The sequence below is a fragment of the Perognathus longimembris genome, chromosome 5 (assembly GCF_023159225.1).
Source record: "Perognathus longimembris pacificus isolate PPM17 chromosome 5, ASM2315922v1, whole genome shotgun sequence".
In the NCBI taxonomy this organism is placed as follows: Eukaryota; Metazoa; Chordata; class Mammalia; order Rodentia; family Heteromyidae; genus Perognathus; species Perognathus longimembris.
The window spans coordinates 76,325,108-76,348,136 of NC_063165.1; positions in this window are offsets into that span (position 1 = coordinate 76,325,108).

Consider the following 23,029-nt stretch of genomic DNA (forward strand, 5'->3'; position numbering starts at 1 on the left):
TTGCAACCTTGAATGTTAAAAAAAAAAATTACTATATTTTACTCTCTGTCAGATGCCAGCAAATCATGCCTGTAGGCTGAGATCTGAGGATTGTGGTTTGAAGCCAGCACAAGGCAAGAAAATCCATAAGACAAATTCACCAATAGACCAAAAATACCTAATATAAATATGTAAATAAAAGCCAGATGTGGAGCTGTGGTTCAAGTGGTAGAGTACCAGTCTTTTTTTTTTTTTTTTTGGCCAGTCCTGGGCCTTGGACTCAGGGCCTGAGCACTGTCCCTGGCTTCTTCCCGCTCAAGGCTAGCACTCCGCCGCCACTTGAGCCACAGCGCCGCTTCTGGCCGTTTTCTGTATATGTGGTGCTGGGGAATCGAACCTAGGGCCTCGTGTATCTGAGGCAGGCACTCTTGCCACTAGGCTATATCCCCAGCCCTAGAGTACCAGTCTTGAACTAACAACCTCAAGCACAGCACCAGGCCCTGAATTCAAGCCCAACGGTGGACACACACACACACAAAATACATTTTACTATCTTCAATGGAGCAGAAAATGCACAAATTAACCTGTGTTTTCCAGTCAGCATGGGGGAAAGATTTCTCCACCAATGCTAACTTAAAAAGACTGTGGATGATGAAAACGAGGATATTCAACATACCAAATATGCATATATTCTTTTACTTTAAATCTCATAATACTTTCAATATTTCAATGTATTATTAAGTAGTATTTCAATTTTACAGATGAAGAAACTAGAAGTTAACATTTCCTAAAATCACAAGACACACAGCAAGTAAACAGAGGATTCATGATAAGAGCTCGAATTCCAAGCCTAGGTTATCACTAATGGCTCTTCCACAGCTGTCTCAACATTGTCTTATGCAAAACAAGATAATACGAAAATCTTACATCTCTCCTTTATATTGTAACATAGCACCTTTTCTTCCCTTGTGATGGAATTTATATCAAAAATGTTATTCTCTGAACTTTAAGATGTTTTACAAGGGGGTTGCAATTTAACATATCCAATTAAGCGTCCAGTGTTTCTTGATCTGAATCACTCATTGAAACGGTTACAGCTCCTCAGGAAATGCCAGTGCTTGGAGGCTTCCTTTCAGCGCACCAGGAAGCCAATTCAGACCACCCAAGGCCCCCCGGAGGTTGAACTTCAGCACCTCCTGTCTCTGGAACTTGCAAAACACCATCTTCCTTTCTGGACCTTGGAAAATCCCAAGTTAGTCTGGGGAAAAGTGGTTTCTATAACAGGTAAGACCAGATTTTCGTGGTCCTATGGTGAAACAAAGGGTGAACAAATACAGCAGTGATACTCACTAGACACGGTGTTGAAAATAAACTATCCACCTTGTGGGGGAGGGGGGCCAGAAGGGAAACCATGGGAGAAAATGAGGGAAGAGGTGACACTGCTAAAAAAAATAAATGTACTCTTTACCTGACTTATGTAGTTGTAACTCCTCTGTACCTCACCTTTACGATAACAATTTTAAAATTTTAAGATTTCCTACCTACTTAAGAGGCCGAGGGCTTAAAGATTGTCAATTGAATATAGCTCAGGAAGAAAAGTTTTCTATATTTTGTCCCCAAAGAATCATCCAAATGCTAGAACTGGAGGTATGGCTTAAGCGGTGGAGCACCGTCTGTGAACAAGAAAGCCGAACAGTCCTGAGTTCAAGCCCGGGAGTTGGGAAGTGCAAGACTTGTGCTCTCTGTATTTGGGTGCACAGGACAAAAACTGAGACACTGTGGCAGTCTCCTCTGGCCCAGCAAAGACCCTTCCAGCTCCTTCTTCCAATCTCTGGGTCTGCCAGAGCAGTTCAAATGTTTGCATATGCAAACCTTGGCATAATCTTTTGGAAACAGAAGCCAGAAAGGGTTGTTGGGACTATTTGACAGGTGTCACAATCTTCCCTAAAAACGATGAAGCAAAACAAGCTGCTTGACATTCAGGATGACAGTTGGGAATAAAAATATAATTCATCTGCTCACTTCCCCTAGTTTAAAAAATATATATTTGCCTACTTAAACACCTGAGTTTGTAGTTTGAAATGCACAGCAACTCTCATTGAAACGTAATGGCTATATGTTCAACAGTCTGCATTGCTCCGGGTAGGCCTGCCATAAATATGTATCCAATCAAGTTGCTTTATTGCCACCAAGTAAGATCAGCTTCTAAACACAAGCAAGAGTTTGCTCTAGAAATTTACATGGTTACCAGATTCCTATTTAGTAACAAGTTTGCCAACTCCTATGGCTGGAATTACAAAATATATAAGTGACAAAGACATAGTTGATTGAAGGCTAAATAGTTTTCTGGGCCCTTAGACATTTTTTAAAAGGAGTCCTTAGGAAGCTGTCACTTTAACAGAGATGTGCAATCTGTGCATGTGAAACCCACAGAAAGTAACAAAGGATTCTAAAGAGTTACCAGGGTAAATCCAGTAACCTGGTATTTTCTCTGGTTAACAATGCTCTTGACTTCTCAACAAAGAAAGCTTGATGCCCTTTGACTAAATTTTGAGAGTGATTGAATTTCCATAGATATGATCCAAGAACAATAAATGAGAGCAAAAAACAAAAAAGGAAGTCAAGGAGAACTCTGGAATGCAAAGATGTTCCAAAGGCCTTCCTTGGCCTCACAGCTCACTTCAGGATCTTTCTGTAGGAATCTTCTCTACTGCCTGCATTTGCAACTTTTCGACCAAATTACCCTTCTTTCTTTTTCATTTTTTACATTTTTCAGGGGACAAGATATTTCAAATTTTGAACCAGTATGAGCCCTAGATGAGCAAAATCTAGACCCGTTGTATTTGAGATGTCCATTGTTGACTGGAATTCCAAAGCTATTCTGAGAAGCCATGCTGATTTTAGTCACTGGGTGCAGTGGGAGGGAATAAGGATGATTGGCACTCATTGGTTGTCTAGCAAATACAGAACAATGTCCAAGTATTTTCATATCTCATTAATTCTCCCTGTTGTGAGACTTGGGATTCTCTGGTTCATAAAGATAGGATCCAAATGCCAGAAAGGTAGATTGCCTCAAGTTGCAGCCCTGAACTATGGCTAAGAAGCTCTCATGTATGTTTTACCTGTGGTCTAATTCACAATGGGCCTTAAACTCTAGGCCTCATTGCTGCCTTGGAAACATGCTAGGCAGACTCAAAGAAAGCTTCACACATTGGGACACTGCATACGTTGTCAGATGTTATATTCTTGTGCTTGTTAGGAGGAAGAAATAGAATCTGAAATGCAAAATCCAGAGAGTTCATTGCAAAAGAAAAGTATTTAACTCAGAGAAGCCAATCCCAGCATTTTCCATGAATGGTGGCTGTTATGTTGAAGTTGGAAGGGCACACAAGCCCTTATTAGCATCAGCTAATTACACTTTATGGAATACATAACCCATCTGTCATTTTACCTTAACTGACAAATGAGAATTACTGAGGCTTTTCTAGAGGGTGGGGGGAAGGGAGGGGGAGAGGGAGGGGGAAGGGGAGGGAGAGGAGAAGGGGAAGGGGGAGGGGAGGGGGAGGGGGAGGAGGAGGAGGAGGAAGAAAATATGAAGCCTAAGATTTCCTATCAGGATTTTTAAAATAAGAGTAACAAAATGTCTTGCTCAGGCGTGCTTTAAAATTATTAATGTGTATGGACTTTAAGACTGGGAATAGGGAAAACCTTGGTCTCCATGGAGATTCAAATACTAACACAGAAATTTTAAAATCTGGATATGGTCCCTGGAGGAGTTGGGTAGGGTGTCCTTTCACAGGCAAAGCTATGTTGAACACTCCTCAACTGAGGAGGCTGGGGAAATAGGGCAAACTTGGTGTAAGCTAAGTAAACAGTTACTTTTTCCCACACTAGGCAAAAGCAATTGAAAAAGCTTTCTCCATCTATGTTTCTGTACCTATCTGTTTATCAGGCCAGCTGGGAGTGCTTATTAAAAATTCAGCTGCCTCAGCCTGCTCTCAGCATTCTGTATCCAGATCTCTGGGGGACAGGCCTGTGAAGCTGGTTAAGACCAGAACCTCCCAGGAGTTGGGGATGCATGTGAAAGCCCTAATAGGCTCTGGCACCAAGACTCTTTAGAATATTTATTAGCTGGAATGGCTTATGTTCTAATAGGTGGTAGAAATTAGTGTGAGTCTAATCACTTAGTTTCAAATCAATTTCTTTAAATGCATATGTATGAAACGTGCTGAAAGTTTCTTCCATGAATGGCAATTTCCCCATAAGGAATGAATGGTATGCTGCAGAAGAGAGAGCTTATAGGTGTTCCATGCCCCAGCACCACATATACAGAAAATGGCCAGAAGGGGCACTGTGGCTCAAGTGGCAGAGTGCTAGCCTTGAGCAAAAAGAAGCCAGGGACAGTGCTCAGGCCCTGAGTCCAAGCCCCAGGACTGCCAAAAAAAAAAAAAAAAAGAAAAGAAAGAAAAGAAAAGAGAGCTTATAGGTGGCCTCGTATGGGTGCATGTATAAAGTTGGGCCTGCCTGCTGACGCGAGGCAGTTTTTCCTAATGAATCGTTGCCTTTTATCTGTTTATTCTTGGTTCTGCTATGCATAAACCAACTCTTATCCGAGCTCCTTATCAAATCTTAACTGCCCAAGAGCAATTTCTATATAGTAATATAAATATAATAATACAGAGCAATTTCTGTATAATAAGCATAGTATTCTAACTTATGAGTTCCCAGGTTTCCATTTAGACCAAGAAACCAGGAATTTGAAAAGTTAAGTCACTTGTATATGATCACACAGAATAAGAAATGTGTACTCATGGAACTTAAATCTAATTCCACTGGATTCTTCTTTAAAGATCAATTTTTGCCTAAAAACTTATTTTTCTTTCCTTTCTCTATCTTCCATTTCTCACTTTATGCCATATAACAGACTGAAATTTCCCTATCAAAAATCTTTTGGTGTCAGCACCGGTGGCTCATGCATGTAATCCTAGCTACTCTGGAGATTGATATCTGAGGATCATGGTTCAAAACCAGCCCCAGCAGGAAAGTCCATGAAACTCTTGTCTCCAACTAACCACCAGAAAACCAGAAGGAGAGCTGTGGCTCAATGTGGTGGAGTGCTAACCTTGAGCAAAAGAGCTCAATGACAGTGTCTAGGCCCTGAGTTCAAGGCCCCCTACCACCACCAACAACAACAAAAATCCCGTGGAGTGAGGTGAGAGAATCCCCTTTCCACACTAACATGCTCATGGGTGCCAGTTTTGCACACCTCACTGAGAGTCAGAGAGATCAATAGATTCTGGAAAACTTAGCTAGATGATGGAAAGAATCCTCAACAAAGCAGAAATGTGGCATGCTCTGGTGTGTGGGGGTGTGGGATGACAGAATAAAACCCCCTTGTTCTAAAAAGGAATTTGAAGGTCGTAAATATTTAGCATCTTGAGAAATGAGGCTTCCTAGAGCCACAAAGCTGATTTGAAAATGCACATCTCATGATTTGCCTAGAGTTAGTCCTAGTTGTATTAATGTTTCACTTTAAAACATATGGTCAAAAGACAGGGGTAGCAAGGTGCTGGTGGCTCATGCCTGTAATCCTAGCTACTCAGGTGGTTGAGGTCTGAGGATCAGGCTTCAAACCAACCCTGGGCAGGAAAAGTCTGTGAGACTCTTATCTCCAATTAACCACCAGAAAACTGGAAGTGGCACTGTGGCTCAAGTGGTAGAGTGCTAGCCTTGAGCTGAAGAGTTCAGGGAGTGCCAAGGCCCAGAGTTCAAGCCCCATGACCAACCAAACAAAAGGACAGAGGTAAAGTTCAGCTCAGCCATATCTCTGTACAGTGTGGTGCTAAGACTCTGTACTCGTGTTGTGTTCCACAGGATCTGGGGTCCATTTCTAATCATCTAAGGGAATTGATGGCCCCCTGATGTGTGAGACACCATTGGAGTAAGTGGCCCCATCTTGAGCCTGGCTCATTTTGCTGAGATGTATTGATTATAACTCCTGACTAATCTTCTTTCTTTTGTATCTCTACAAATTCCCAAATTCTGTACCCTAAAGCAAAGATGAGTAGAGATCAAAATAGATTTCTGGTACTTACCTTCTCAGAGCTTGATTCTTTTGACCGCTATAACACACAGCATTACCAAAACCAAACCAACACAAACTGTAGCCTAGAAGTGCTCCCAGATAATTTTTGAATTATTTAAATTTTTTTTTTTTTGGCCAGTCCTGGACCTTGGACTCAGGGCCTGAGCACTGTCCCTGGCTTCTTTCCGCTCAAGGCTAGCACTCTGCCACTTGAGCCACAGCGCCACTTCTGGCCGTTTTCTGTATATGTGGTGCTGGGGAATCGAACCTAGGGCCTCGTGTATCCAAGGCAGGCACTCTTGCCACTAGGCTATATCCCCAGCCCTGAATTATTTAATTTTTAAAACAGTTTTAGCAAGGTTAAAATAGGGAGGAATGGTGAAGAGAGAAATATTTCCTGCTCCTTGTGCAGGAAAGGGGAATGAAAGACTCAAAATCATTTGATTTTTATGTAAGATATAAGAAGCTTGTTTCTCTACAAAGGGCACCCAATAATATGGCTAAGGAAATGCGCAGAATATAGTACTATTACTAATGAATTAGCAGAGCTAATTACAAAGGCTCGGATTGTAGCATCGGATGCACTGGACTCAATTTTGCTTCTGCATTTACTATACGACATTGGGTAAATGAATATCTCTAAGTCTCAGATTCTCAGCTTAAGGCAGCCATATCATAGATTGAATGCTAATGTACATTAAGCATTTACTGTAAACTCTACCACAGAGTAGGGGCTCAGTAAGTGGTGGTAATGTTATTAACAAAAACCTAAATCAAAAGAAACATTAGTGTACCACCAACCCTTCCATATGTCAAATGTCTTTAACTATTTACCAAAAAATGGAGTATTTATAGCAGTCTCATTTCACTATGCAACTTTCAAAGGTAAAATGATTCATTTCTTCAAAATGAGAGAACAGGAGGAAAACAATCGCAAAAACCCCCAATCTTCCTCAGTGTCTTTGTTCATAAACAAAACAGTAAGAAAACCTGTCAGTGTTGGGTCCATAAACTTTGGTTCATAAACGTAAAAATCCTACAGTATTATATGATACAGTATAAGTTTATGATGTATCCTATTTGAGATGGAGGTGATTGAAGATGAATAACATACTTTTAAATCGGAGAAGGAAGAACATGATTAATAACTGACTCATCAGAGATTGTCAGTTCTGTTTTATGCTTATTTCTGCTGGTCCACCTATACTACCTATTTAGAAACTCATTGATGGTGATAATAAATTGTCAGATTAAAAAATATATTAACTACCAGGAATTTAAAAAAATCATTATCACTAGAAGCTCTCATTTCCTTATGAGGCAGTTTTTCAGGTTAGTGCGACACAAGGAAAATCCAGCCAGTGCTGGTACAAAGCCTGCCATCAGGAGTGAACATTCAATTGGCAACCATCTTCCAAAACAGACTGTGGGGCTTGCAACATATATCAGAAGTCATATTTTAAGATATCATAGCCTCTTGTTTAGTACTTGACATCAAATGGAGACACCAAAAGGCATTTTTCAAGCACAAATTTGAAACCTAATTTTACTAAGTTTTGTGTATTTAGTGAAACCTAGTAGATATGCCAATACCAAAAAAAGGATTTTTATCCTGTATTTTTATGAAATGTATACACACAGACACACAGACACAAACACACACACACACACACACACACACACACACACACACACACACACTCCTTCCCTAAACATCGTTCCAGAAAAACTATTTTCAGATACATGTAGAATGTAAGTGGTTTCTCTGAGTAGGACCTACATTAGACTCACTTTGCCAAACCACTACTATTATAGCTTTGGCTTCCAGACCTGAATGTGTTTGCATTATAGTTTATTGGTTGAAGTGGGTAAAAAATGTTTAAATTCTTACTCTTCCTTTATGTAGGGAAGAGCCTCCCCCAGTACAGACAGTATTACTAGCATGACAATTAGAAGCCAAAATGGTTTTAAAAATATAACTGTGGTTAAGAGAATGGGCTGGAAGAACCCACTGTTTGGTTCTCAATCATGGTCTGCAAAAGCTGTGAGTTAAACTAAGTTTCTTCATTACTCAGCCCCTCACCTCCTTCATCTTTAAACCTGTGGTTCATGCACACAAGCTCCTATGGAATGTGGCAGATTGGGTCACTAAGATGAGGGTTTCCAGAACATGAAGAGTCCTGAGGAGACTTAGAGGAAGGAGCTATAAATGTGCAGGAATTCTTCCTGCGGAGGATGTTGTGTGGTAAGCATCTTTTCAGCAACTTGGTCATAGCTTATTCTGCTTTGCTTAGTTTACAGTAGGTTTTTCAGCTAGTGTCTTATCTTAGTCCTAAAGAAGTTAAAGTCACCAGTGATGACATGCTTTATCTGCATGCTTACATACATAGTTGCTACTACTCCAAGTGAGATTCCAATTGAACTTCAAGCCAAAAGTACTTCATCCTTCCATTTTCCTATTCTCTTCTTCTGTATTTTTTGGATCATGTAGTAAGTTCTACACATTGCAATTGCTAATAATCTTTCTTTAGCTTCCTTTAGAAAAGAACATCTCCATCTTAATTTCAAGAATGTCTAAACTCCATGAAATACAAACAGCATACATAGATATCCCCCTCTGTGCCTGAACTATGTGCTCATTACATTGCCCAGGTTTTTCTTACTTTAAGATAATTATAGTCTAACTCAGGAATAGGCAGACTCTTGCTCCTGGGCCAAATCAGTCTCACTACTTAGGTTCTAAGTATAGTTTTTAGTAAATGGTTAGAGAAAAAAATCAAAGAGAACTGTAGTACTTTGTGACAAATAAAGCTCCTAGTTCAGTATCTATAAATAAATCATTATTGCAGCGCAAGATACTGGCTGTTCTCTGTGGCTGATTTTGCTCTAGAACAGCAGAAAGAAGTAGTTACAACTGAAGTCTTCAGTCTACAAAGCCTGGAATATTTAGTAACTGAGCTTTCAAGAAGATGTTACTAGGTCCTCAGAGACAGTTGAATAGAAATACTTGCTCTGTTGGAACTTAACACACAACAAAGGAGACAAAATAAAGAAATGAATGCATTAGGAGATACTGAAAATGCATAAAATGTATGATATCAAATATTCTACAATTCTACTTATCTGAGGTCCAGATAGTACACAAAGTCATGGAAACAGAGACTGGGGGTTGCTGGTGAGTAAGGGAAGATATCAGTTATTACTTACTAGAGTATAGAGCTTGTGATTTTCAAGATAAAAAGGTTTTAGAGGTAGATTTTGTGATGGCTACAGACTATAATACTATTGATTTCACTTAATACTGTTAAATCATGTCCTTAAAATAGTTAAGATGTTAACATTTGTATTGTGTTTACTTTATGCCAATAAAATACATTGAAAATAATTGACTAGGGATAACAGATGTCCGCCATAGCTTCTCTAATTGGGGAGAGGAAGAAATAGTAGTTCACCGATGAAAAAAGTACACTCAATTGTTCATAAAGAACACTAAGTAATAGAAGACAATGAAGAAAAAGTTCAAAAATATGTACTAAAATCATTTCTAATTATTATGCCAAGGCAAATTATTAACACACTGTGATGGTAGAATGAAGTTTTAATTTGAATGAAATTCTAATTCTATAATAATTTGAATGAAATTATAGTTTTAATGAAAATATAGTTTTAATCTATACCAAGGCAAATTATATGACAGAATGAAAGAAATCTTTTTCAGTCCAAAGAAAAATAGAAAAAGAATATCAACACACACACACACACACACACACACACACACACACACACACACAGAGTTTAAGGATAGTGGCTGATATCTGTTTGCATTCATGTATTTCTAAGCCACAGGATTGTCACAGAAAAGAAGGAAAAGGAGGAGGGGGGTGATTTTGAGTGATTTTAACCTTAAAGAAAATATTCGTTTTTGAGGAGATAATAGTTATGTTTGATATATAGTGAAAAGCTACACAGGATTCTGTAGATGTGTGGATGTTCTTAATTAATGATATAATGAGGAAGAATCTGATCTGTTCAAGCAAAATGAATGTGAAAAGACGTAGTAGGAAAAGGAAGCAATATAGAAAGAGGCCAGCCATTAACCCTGGAACTAAGTGGCTGATGGTCTTTCCTGATGCTATGTTAGTCACCCCTCCTCCCCCCAGCGGGGACCAGTTATGATCATGGAGGCTCAGCATCTGGTGAGGGGCGTATGACTCATGCCTGTAATCCTAGCCACTCAGGAGGCTGAGATCTGAGAAGTGGTGTTTGAAACCATCCATGTAGACAAATCCAGGAGATTCTTATTTCCAAATAACCAGCGCAAAAGCTGGGCTGGAAGTGTAGCTCAAGTGATAGCCAGTTGTGTACAGAAAAGCCCATTAAACACAGGATGCATTGATTGTAAGCCCTGGGGTCTGCATATACACACAAAAATGAATCATCTGACCAAGTTAGTGGAGGGTGGAGGGATGGGTGGGGTTGGGGGGGAGGGAAGAACCATGGAAGGGGAGACATGGATCAAGATGCACTGTACTCACACACTAACATGCTGAACTGAAACCCCTTTGCACAACTATGTAGAGATAATTTTAGAAAGAAATGGAAATAAATAAAAGAAAATAATTGATTATACATTTAAAGAGTAAGAAAGTAACTGTTCCAGAAAACACACCATCCCAGGTAGAACTCTAAACACTCTTCTACCGTGGAACAATCATTTAGCAAAGTCCCCCTTGGCAGCTGACTCCTTCCTGGGAAGTCACATGAAGAATTTCAATGTGCACTGAGACCACATCGAAAGATCACCCACTTCCAAAGACCCATTTCTTTGGAATGCCTCCCAATCCCAGATTGTCTCCTCCTTGGATCCCACATACCTGACTCTCCTTTCTCTAATTTCTTTCCACACCTTTGGTTCCCTTCTGCACATGATGACCAGTGGATTCCAGTTATTGCCATAAAAGATTATAAAGAGGTCATGACCTCTGCCAATGTGGTTACTGACACATTTTGTCTTTGACACTGTGAAACACCACTTCACTCCAAGGAAGCAGAACAGAGGGACAAATAAGCAAATCTTATTTTTCTTTGCATTTTAAACATCATCTCTCAATACTATTTCCAAATATTCCAATTTTTGCATGTAACAATAGCTGCAAAATTGGCATTTAGAAGAGGGTTTTGCTTTCATACAAAAAAAAAACCTCTTTGTTTGATGTGTGCATGGACATAAAACCCTGAAATTTCCTGTGCTTCAGTGAAATAGTTCTCTGATGTGGTTTCTATAAAGTAATATTGTAACTCAGTATGCATATTTAGAGAAGTTATGGTGGTTTCTTTTAAAATTTTAATTGCAGTTTAAGCTACTGAATTGCTATTCAAAACCAGATATATTATATACCCAATTCAATATACTTCTTTAAATTTTTACTACATACGAAAGTATAATGTATAGTGGATAATTTCATCTTATTCATGTATTTCTCTGATTGGTTTCCAGATTTGCTGTTTCAGTTATCATTGCAAACCAACTCACTCCTCTGTGATTTTATTTATAAAAAGGAAATGCTGAAATGATGACCATCTTTAAATTTTAAATAATCTTACAAATTTTGAAAAGTGATACATAGTTATACAAACTTAAAACAATATGGTCAAAGCCAGTTTGGGCAAGAAAGTCAGTAAGACTCTTATCTACAATTAGCTACCAAAAAGAAAAGAACATTGGAAATGGAGTCGTGGCATAAGTGATAGAGCTCTCCAACAAAACCAAACAAACTCACTCACGGACAGTACTCAGGCCCCGAGCTTAAGCCCCAGGATATCAAACACACACACACACACACACACACACACACACACACACACACACACACACACAGTTCAATCTGAAATTTAAATTTAAGTGCACACACACAGCTTACACAAGACTGGCCTCAATTCTGATACCCATTTTTGTGAGGCTGGCTCCACAAAGCATCCTGATCCAACAATTCAGTCACGGAACTCAGAATTCTCTAAAAGTTAGGATGCTCACAATTTTGGTTTATTGCATACTGTTTATAAACAGTCAAGGTGAGATGACACGGAAGTGCATCCCGGAAAGCAGCAAGCATGGAGCTCCTCCCCATGCGTTCAGCGTGCAGTCCTGTTCCAAAATAGATGGATGACAAGGTACAAATATTGCCAAACAGGGTAAGGTACCCAAGCGTCACCATCCAGAGTTTTTCCGGGGACTCCATCATAGAGCTATGATTGGTAGATTCCTTGATCACGTGACTGCTCTCAGTCACCAGGCTTTCAGAGTGAAACCCAGTAGGGACTGGTAGTTCTCTGGCATGGTCTACTCTCATTCAAACACTGTCTCCGTCTCCTATCTTCTTGTGAGATTATTTCCAGATAAAGGAAGACTCTCTCAGGCCAGAGGAAACCACGAGAGGAATGAGAGCAGGCATACCTATTTCAATGGATTTTAGATATCATCACAATATTCCCCATAGACTGGAGTACCCTAGAGACTATCACAATAGAGAATACCTTCACCCCTAGAGAATATCATGGAGTGATGGGAGAAGATGGCTAGCACTCAGTTTTGTCTTTGCTTTGTTATGATAGATCTCTATTTCACTCAACTTCTCCATCTCTCCTGGCGTCTGGGCAGATCCAGTTCCTAAGGTGCCATCTTGAGTGTGGTATCACTGGAGCAAATACCCTCAGAGGGGGCAAAGGTGAGAATTCTCCCATCCATTTGCTATTGATTCAATATTAATATACTTAATTTGCATACTACATACAAAAAAAGCCATACTTCTAAGAAAGAATATATATCCCATGTCTTACCTAATTTTCTCCCTGAGAGACATACATACCACTCAACAAGGCTTACCCTGACTTTCTTTGAATCGAGTGCTCTTTGAATCCAGAGTGCTGGTGATGTTGGTGCCTTCAAATGCATGCTCTTATCCCGGTGTCGGTGGCTCATGGCTGCAATCCTAGCTACTTGGGAGGCTGAGATCTGCGGATTGTGATTCAAATCCAGCCTGGACAGGAAAGTCCATGAGACTCTTATTTGTAATTAGCCAACAGAAAGCTGGAAATAGAGCTGTGGCTCAAGTGGTAGAGTGCAAGTCTTGAGCAGAAAAGATAAAGGGCAGCATCTAGGCCCAGAGCTCAACCCCGGTATTGGCACAAAATGAATAAATCATTAAATACATGAATAAGTACATGCCATTATCTAAAGGAGCTGTGGTCTTGAGCTCTCTCTGATGGTTACACATTGATAATGACAGAGCTGTTGCCCAAGAAAGGTAGAAAGTCTGAAGTAATCCATTAGTTCATTTATTGTTGTGCAATACACATAACACAAGACTAATTACTTTATGGGGAGAAATTTGGTAACCTTTAGTGCATTCACAGTGCTGCATAACCACAACATCTACTTTGTTCCAAAACATTTCCATCCCTGAGAAATGAAAACCTGCACCCACTGACCCCTTACATCTGGAACCGCTGTTTTCAGTCTCTCTGGATGTGGTGGGTGTGTATGACAGATCCACTTTTGCCATATATCTTATACCAGCAGGTAAATTTACATGTATGGCTTTAGAAAGGGCACACCTTCCTTTTATTTGTGACTTCAAAAATCATTCCATTGAAAAAAAGCAGTCCAAATGCAAAACAAAACTAAACAAACCAAAAAAATCAAAAAAATAAAAAAATAAAAAAACGAACAGTTAGGTGCCAGTGGCTCATGCCTGTAATTCTTGCTCCCTTAGTTAGCTGAGATCAGAGGATTGTGGTTCAAAGCCATGCTAGACAGATATATCTGAGACTCTTATCTCCAATTAAGTAATAGAGCACCAGCATTGAGCAAAATAAATAAATAAGCCAAGCAAGAGCGCAATGCTTTGAGTTCAAGTCCCATTACACACACACACACACACACACACACACACACACACACACACACACACACTAAACAACAGCACATGACTGGGCTAAAAAAAAGATTTCAGAGTGGATATGGTGGCCCATATGCCCCCGTGGTTGGTGGTTGAGGGTCTCTGCTTTTGACTCCAAGGGGTAGAAGAGGCCACAGCTAGAATCCTCCCCAAGAGCCAGAGTCTGGCAAACACATTCATTTCAAGATGAAGAGGTGGGACCTGTAGGTGACCATGGACCAAACATCCAGAGAAGGCCACAGAATCCTATACAGGTAAATCAGGTCCAATTTTCTAGAAAGTCCTGGAAAAGACACAACAGAGAAAAGTAATTCATTAATATGAGCAATCAAGTAAGATTCCAGATTCAAAAGTATGCTGGGGGAGGGGGGGAAGCAAGGACAAAGGGGAAAATACAGGAATGACATGAGCTGAAGCCAAATGTGCATAATTTTGCTTGAATATTTCACTTTTTATTCTATTTCTGCCATCATAAAAAACTGATATAAATGTGGACATTAATATAGATGGCTATGTTGTTAGAACTATCCATCTTGTTTACAAAGCACTCAGGAGAAATAAAAAAGAAGCCATTAAGTAAACATTATACATGTGAATGATGAAGCTCAGGATGGATATTGGCCTCAGGTCAGGCGAGGTAGATTGTCCTATGAGGATGTGTGAAGCATATCCTCAAAGGATTTCATGGATTTGTCATTCACAAGTGCCACTGCTCTAGTTTCTGAGAGTGGGTTACTGACTCTCCAATTAATTTTACAGTAAGTTTACTCAGTGAAGAGGAGACAGATGGGAAGTGGGACCCAGCCTTGTAATCTCTTGTAGCTTTGGAAGTGGCGGCTTGTGGCGGGATTAAGCCGGTGGAGTCATTCCTCCAACTGGATAGGTATCAAATGTAGAAGGACACTTCTGGATCTGACTAAGTAGGACAAATCCTGCGCCTTTTCCATGAAGCCCTGCCTACCGAGCAGAGGGCAAAGATGGGCTTATCTGCTGTCTGGACAAGACTTCTAGTTGAGGTTTTTTTCCATTCATTTGTAGTAATTATCTCTACTCCAAAGAGTAATATGTTGATTCAACATGTTGATTAAACATGTTGATTAAAATAGACTACAATGCTTGATCAAAGTAGATCACAATATTTACATGAATGAAAATGTTTTTTATCTGAGTTTGTTATTGTTAGCAATGACTTAAAGGCCCAAGACTAAATCTCAAACTACTAGCTCCTCTTAAGTAATGCCATGGTTTTTATTGAAGTGCAGCGGGTTAAACATGTTGTGGAAATGTTTTAGGCAGAGGTAGTGTTGGGGTTCAGCTTTGGCCTTGAGGGGGGAAGGCCAAAGGAGAGCTATCCCAAGATGCGGCCCTTCCCCCAGCCCTGGGGCAGTGTGGAAGCAGGCCACACCTCTCTGGGTCCGGAACCAGAAGGGCTGGCTTTGCCACCAGTCCCCCAACTTCTCGCCAGCTAGCACGTATATGCCCCCCCATTTCACGAGCTTTGCCCATGGGATGGTGCTATGCAAGTGTCGTTAGCCCATGAGGGGATCTTAAGACAAGCTCGCCAGCCTATCGCCAGCTCTTGGTAGATCACCCCTTTTCTCGTCACCATTACTATATTAGCTGTTAGCCACTCCTTTATTAAATCAGATTTGCTCTTGAAGCTGTCTCCGAGACTCCCCATACACCTGGCTTCCTTCATGGGTAAGGAGGGAGGAAAAGGGATCTTGTTCAGCCACGTGCACCTGAGGTCTTCACTAGCCCCCCACTCCACCCTGGCCTTGCCTGTGGGTCGGGTGACCAGGGGAGAGAGTGAGAAAGGGAGCACAGATAATAGAGGAAGCCTAGCATCCCCAGGGGTTCGCCAGGGGAGGCGAACCTAGCCCGGCAAGGTAGAGAATGGAGAGGATATTTGTGGCCCCAGTTTTGGATCGACTGTTTATTTAGGTGGGTTTTGACAGGTGGGCATAGAGTGGGGGTCGTTTATTCCAGTATTTCCAATGACCTTGTACTTGATGCTGATGCTAAAGCAGATACTCAAAGAATTCACATGAACCTTCTATTGGCCATCTCTGTGATAAATGATACTGATTTCTCCATCCATACTGTGATACACGCCACAACTCAACCTCGGGAGAAGCTAGGATTGCAGGAATGAGGTGCCCAGCTGAAAAGCAGAAAACTTCCTAGCCACATCTAATTCAAAGGCACCAGTCATGGAGATGTTGTTCTGACTCTCAGAAAATTACTTCTCAAAACAACTGGATTTTGTGAGGAAAAAAAAAAATGTCATAGGGTATTATACCACCAGCAAATATACATAAAATAAGTCATTTCCAGATTACTCAGAATCAGAACTGATCAGGAGAGCTGTGAAAACTTTGAATATTAATAGGAAACAGACTTCCAGTAAGAGGCAAATACCATGAAATACTTTGATATTTTGTCATTTACTTAGCCTTTCACACCATGTAAACTGAGAACTGTGCCTAGAGTACAAAATCTGTTTCTCCATTAACTATGTTTACTTGAATAATATTCCTCATAGTTAAACATGAATAGGCTTCATGGTTTGACCCAAACCATATGATAGATTTTAAAAATAAATAGTTGAGGGCATGGGTATAAAAGAGACACAACAGGAATATGATACAGCTGGGGACTTGTCTCAAGTGGAGAGGGCCTGCTTGACACACAGAAGGCCCTGGGTTCAAACTCCAGTACTGCCAAAGACAAATGAGTGAAAAACTTCACATGAATGCAGACATTTCAAGCCAACATAGAGACCCAGGATTAGTTATAACAGGAATCAACAGATGAAGGTCTGTGGGCCAAATCATCATGTGTCACTTGGTTCTGTAAAGTTCATGGTCCCCATCTGTGCTCATTAGTTGCTATATTATCCATAGCTGGACTTCACAGTGGGTAAAGGGAGTTGCTGCCACAGAGGCTGTATCATCTGTAAAGCAGAAAATATCAACTCATTTGTGCCTTCAACAAGGCAAAGGGGTTGTAGCTCAGTGGCATTATACTTGCCTACCATGGCCAAGATCCTGGGTTTGATCTCTGGTACTGACAAAACAAATTAAAAAGATAATATGGTGACAAAAATTTGCTAACTTCTAAGCTACATCAAAGTAACTGAGAAGCTTGTTAACAAGAAAATCCTGATTCAGGAGAAACACATTTTAAAAGCCATCAGTAATGATTTAAATGTTTATAAATATTGATATATTTTCCACTCACTCTTTATGTGCATATTTTCATATTAATGACCTGACAGAGGTAGGTTAGACTTTAAGTTTACATTTTCCTGTGCTCATTTTTTAGATAAGTAAATTATTATAAATGCAATATCATCATAAATACTTGGAGAAAAAGGGATTGCCTCAATAGAAAAGGCAAAAAGAAAAAAAAAAACCCAACCTCATGACCCAGCAGCTTTCCCTTGCAACATTTTTTTAAATTAAATTTTATTGACAAGGTGATGTACAGAGGGGTACAGTTACATAATAAGGTAGTGAGTACATTTCTTGTCTTATTTGTTACACCTTCCCTCATTTTTCTATCCCTTCCCTAGTTCAGATAAGCATATATACACTATCCAGTGTACCAAAATCGTATATAGTGACCGCAAGGGGTATGCCACAGGAAATTCACCTAGTACATTAAACATAATGACAACAATAAAAATCCTCCTGTTTTTTAAACACAGTCCTCTACCTTTAAAGTTGCATCGCATTAATCATTAATTTAAAAGGAAAACCAAGCCCTCGATAAAGCATACTTTCTCCCACTTAGTCTTAAGTAAAGATGCACAGCAACTGTGACCTAAATGTGCTTTGTGGCAAAGTGGGAACGCAGCAGAGAAGATGTCAATAAAGTTCCTTTGAAAACCTTCCTGTCTCCTTGAGCACTGGAGAAGGCTGGAGGAAAGTGCAGGCTGCCAATGCGTGGCCCATTCGTAACAGGGGACTCCACTAGTCCCCCAGCCCCACCCCCCTCCTTGACCTAAGAGCCCACCTGTTGATGGGCCTGAAGATCAGTAAGGAGGCTGGCACCCAGAAAACAGTGTCTCCTGCTCTGCGAAACGCTGGTGGAGCTGCCTGGCGCTACCTTTACAGCTTTCCTTCCTGCGATGTTCTCCTTATCCCCCAAATTCTACTCTTTGTCTGGCAAAGGAACTTAAAGGAACTTTACCCAGTCATTGCAACTGTGCTTAGGTTGTGTATCCACCCCAACTTGTCTTCTGCATAGGAATGGGGCTTAGTTTCACAACCTGTCCTCAACCATGGTTAATCACAGAGGAAAGTCTGATCAAGTTTTTGCCAGTACTCGGGTTTAACTGGGGGCCCCAAATCCCTTCAGCATCAGTTCGTTTTTCAGATAGTGTCTCACGCTTGTGCCTCTGATCATGAACCTCTTACCTCTACCTCTTGAGTACTGGCATTATAGATGTGTGCCGCCTTGCCCAGCTTGTGTTAAGATAGGATTTCACTAACTTTTCCCCCCACCAGTCCTGGAAGTTGAACTCGGCCTAGGCACTGTCCCTTAACTTCTTTTGCTCAAGGCTAGCACTCTACCACTTGAGCCACAGTTCCACTTGCAGCTCTTTTTTTGTTTATGTGATACTGAGGAATCGAACCCATGGCTTCATGCATGCTAGACAAGCACTCTACTATTAAGCCGTATTCCCAGCCCAGGATTGCACTAACTTTCACTGGGCTAACCTTGAACAGTTTTCCTCACTAGCTCTACCTATTGAGCTTATTTAATTTCTTTATTTATTGTTATTTATTTATTTTAAATAAAATATTACATAAAATTTTAAACACAGACTTTAATTCCAAACTCACAACCCAGCTTCCTTAGAAGCTCAGGCTGAAAAAATAGGCACAAGGTTTCAAGTATCGCATGGTCAGGCTAGAGTAAGATAGGACTGTCCTTTCCCACATTCTGAACACTATACTTCTAGCAATCCAGCTGTAGGTCATATTTGGTTGTGCAGTTGTTGGTGGCGGTGTTTTAAAATAGATTCAAGATACTTCGCTTGACCTTCCATTTCTCTAAAGCAATCCTGTTTTCATAATTAAAGCTGACACCCAATCATGTTGTGGCCTCTAGACCCAGGTGGATAAACTCATAGGTGCCTCTAACATATTTGATCCTATGAATGGATTCACGTGTGTTTGTTGCCAGTGAGTCTTTAGTCCAATAGCAGTCACATAGCTCCCACGGAGAGCAGAGGAAGAGCCTGTCCGGGCAATCCGGACACAGGCCCCGGCCGTCGAGGGTCTGCATCCCTCACCAGGGCGGTGAGCCGACTTGTGTGCAGACCCTGGGCATTGCGTCGCCACGGCCTTGCGCGGACGAGCGTGGGGCCCTGGACATCTGGTCAAGGCCCATCGCCCTGGTAGACTTGAGGCAGAATGAGGGGACCCCAGAGGTGATGCTGGCATGAGCGCCCCGTCCAAGGGGCGAAGGGCGCAGGGAGATCAAGGGCCAGCTCCATGGAGCCTCCGACTGGGCCTGGGGACCAACGTGGCCCGCGTGCTGTCCAATCACCGCAAGAGCTTCATCGGTCTCTCGAGGACACTCCTACCGACCCTGCAACGCCCACCCAGGTGCCCTCCCTCCGGACCCGCTCGAACTCTGCTCAGCTCCTTCTTCTATAATCTTCTCCCTCTGTGTCCATAGACTCATTGTTTGAGAGCATGGAGACCCAGAAGTGGGGCCAGTTGTCACACTTTTTCTTCATCACGAAGAGCTATAAACATGCAAAACATTTTACGTAGGCTATACTCTTCCATTTTTTTAAAATCACAACAATACTCTAAAACTGTGATTATCTGTCCCCATCTTCCTCCTGTCTCCATGCCCACACCCACAGCGGCAAAAATAAGAAGTCTTTCCATTGAAGTGTATTTCCACTGGAGAATGGATAGTAATCTTGCTATAGTGAAGGGTGCAGAAAAATGTTTAAAAAGGAAAATGACAATACTTTAAAAAAATGTGTTTGTGTTCACATTTCGTTTAGGTAGATTTGAAACAGAACACGTAGGAACATTGTCATCCAAAGAATCATGGAACAGAGAAGTTAGGCAACAGGCCAAAATGACACAGCCAACAAGGGGTGAAGCTGGCATTTAAAACACAATGACTCCAAGCCTCTGAGATTAGTGGGCCTCAGTGCCTAGGAAATTCAAGCTAACTACGGTTTTTCGGTTTTCTTATCTATACAGCTTTTCCACATCTTTATGTCGTTGATTCACTAAAAGGTAATACTCAATAGAAAACAGCCCAACGCCACGCTGCTACAAGCCATTTTTTAAAATATTTTAATTTATCTATGTGGTACTGAGAAGTTGAACCCAGGGCCTCATGCATGCTAGGCAATCAGTCTCCCAATAAGCCCCATTCTCTGCCTAGAAATCTTTTTCAACTCGCTGTCTTTGTAGTAAAGCAGCAGCTTTGTCTATGCTACATGCACTTTACAGAGCTATTATCTCCTCTGTTTTGCTCAGACTTTTCCTTAATGATAGAATAAGTCTTTGCCAGATGTGGGTTTATATCCCAATTCTTATTTATGCCTACATTTTCCGCCGAAAAAGCAATTGAATTAGCCTGTCTGAAAAGCACACAGCCATTCTGGAAAGCAGTTCAAAACGTCATTCTCACATAAACCCCATCGCTGTGTCTCTAAGTAGGACGGTCCAGGGACACAATCCAACTTCAGTGCCAACATCTTGTTCCTCATTGTGGACCCTTTTTATACTTCTCTGCTATTTCTTGGCATGATGTTACTTGAAAGACTTCTACATTTCCTGTGTAATAAATTGATAAATCAAAAAGTAAAGGCAATAAACATGCAGCTACAGCCGCGTTACTTTTGTAGTACATCATCAACCACAAGTGTTTTTCAATGGAGTTTCTGAGAACGGCAGATTGACCTGGGCAAAAAGTGCTCGCTTGAGTCGGATTGAAAGTGTAAGGCCCCGTGCACGCGGTGTGAGCTGCTATGCTTTGTACAGCGCGCATGCGCTCATGAGAGGCCTGGGTCAGATGTAGCCACCCTACATCTCTCCATTCAGCGTCAGACACCATCCCCAAGGGACTAGGGATGCTCCCCCAAAAGGCTCCCAGGCTCCCAACAGCCCCAAAGTGCAAGGAACTTACATTCCCCCTGAAATATTTTTCTTTTTTCTTTTATTTCTAGGGTACTGGAGAGTTTGAACTCAGGCCCCTGTGTTTGATAGTCGTGTTGTACCACATATGCCATGGGCCCAGCTCTTTGGTCTTGGTTATTATTCATGTAGGAGTCTTTCTTCCTGTCCTTCCTCCCTCCCTCCCTCCCTCCCTCTCTACCTTCCTTCCTTCCTACCTTCCTTCCTTCCTTCCTTCCTTTCCCTTCCTTCCTTCCTTCCTTCCTTCCTTTCCCTCCCTCCCTCCCTTCTCTCTCTCTCTCTCTCTCTTTCTTTCTTTCTTGCTTGCTTGCTAGCTTTTTCTGGTGGCCTTGTTCTGGTGTCAAAGCAAGATCTCCCTGTCTATGGCCCCCTACAACAGCTGGGACTACAGGCATGGTCACCATGTCCTACTTTGGGATTAGAATGAGGTCTCACTCATGTTTTTTTTTTCTTTTTAATTTGTTTTGAAATTCATTTTCTTCTTTATTGTCAAAGTGAATTACAGAGGGGTTACAGTTTCATATGTAAGGCAGTTAGCACATTTCCTCTCCAACTTGTTACCTCCTCCCTCATTTCCCCCTCCTCCCCCCTACCCATTTCCCTCTCCCTTCCATGAGTTGTTCAGTTGGTTTACACCATATAGTTTTGTAAGTATTGCTGTTGCATTGGTTTGTCTTTTCATCCTTTGTCTCTCAATTTTGGTATTCCTTTGCCCTTCCCTAGTTCCAATACTTGTATATACAATAACCAGGGTATTAAAATCAATTACAGTAATATCGGGGGTAAAACCACGGGAAAGTAATATGGAAAAAATAAAGGGCACAGTTTCACACGGCATGTTGAAAATAACTACGACAATGATACACCACTTGTTTCCATAACTTGAAGTTCATTTCACTTAGCATCATCTTAGGTGTTCATATGGACACAGCTATTGAGGTATTTTGATCCTCTGCTAAGACTATCCTAGACATGTACTAAGTATTCCTATGAGAGAAACCATAGAGCCCATGTTTCTTTGGGTCTGGCTCACTTCACTTAGTACGATTTTTCCAAGTCTTTCCATTTCCTTAAGAATGGGGCAATGTCATTCTTTCTGAAAAAGCCATAGAATTCCACTATGCATATGTATCACATTTTCTTGATCCACTCACCTACTGAGGGGCATTTGGGTTGGTTCTATATTTTAGCAATGACAAATTGTGCTGCAATGAACATAGTTGTGCTGGTGGCTTTAGTGTGGTCTTTTTTGTAATCTTTTGGGTAGATGCCCAAAAGTAGGGCTGCTGGGTCATAGGGGAGCTCTATGTTTAGCCTTCTGAGGAACCTCCATACCGCTTTCTAGAGTGGTTGAACACATTTACATTCCCACCAACCATGTAGAAGGGTTCTCTTTTGGCCACATCCCCTCCAACATTTGTTATTATTAGTTTTCCTGGGAATGGCCATTCTTATTGGGGTGAGGTGGAATCTCAGTTTAGATCAGGCTGACCTTAAATTGTGATCCTTCAGATCTCTGGTTTTGGAGTAGCAGGGATTACGGACATGAACTCTTCCATTTTCTAGAAATGTATAAGAAAACTACCTGCACTAAAATGGTAGAGAATCGTAGGTCTTTGACAAACGTAGCCATAGTCCAGTGCCAGGGCTCACACCTGTAATCTTGGTTTTGAAGAGGCTGACACTGGGATGCTCAGGGTGTTCAAGGCAGGACACTTGGTGATGCCATTTCCACAGAGGGAAGCAGGGCATTTGGCCGTCTCTGCAGCCCCGGTGAGGAGGAGGAGAAGCCCAAGTACTCAGAACAGGCCTCAGGCACACAGGCT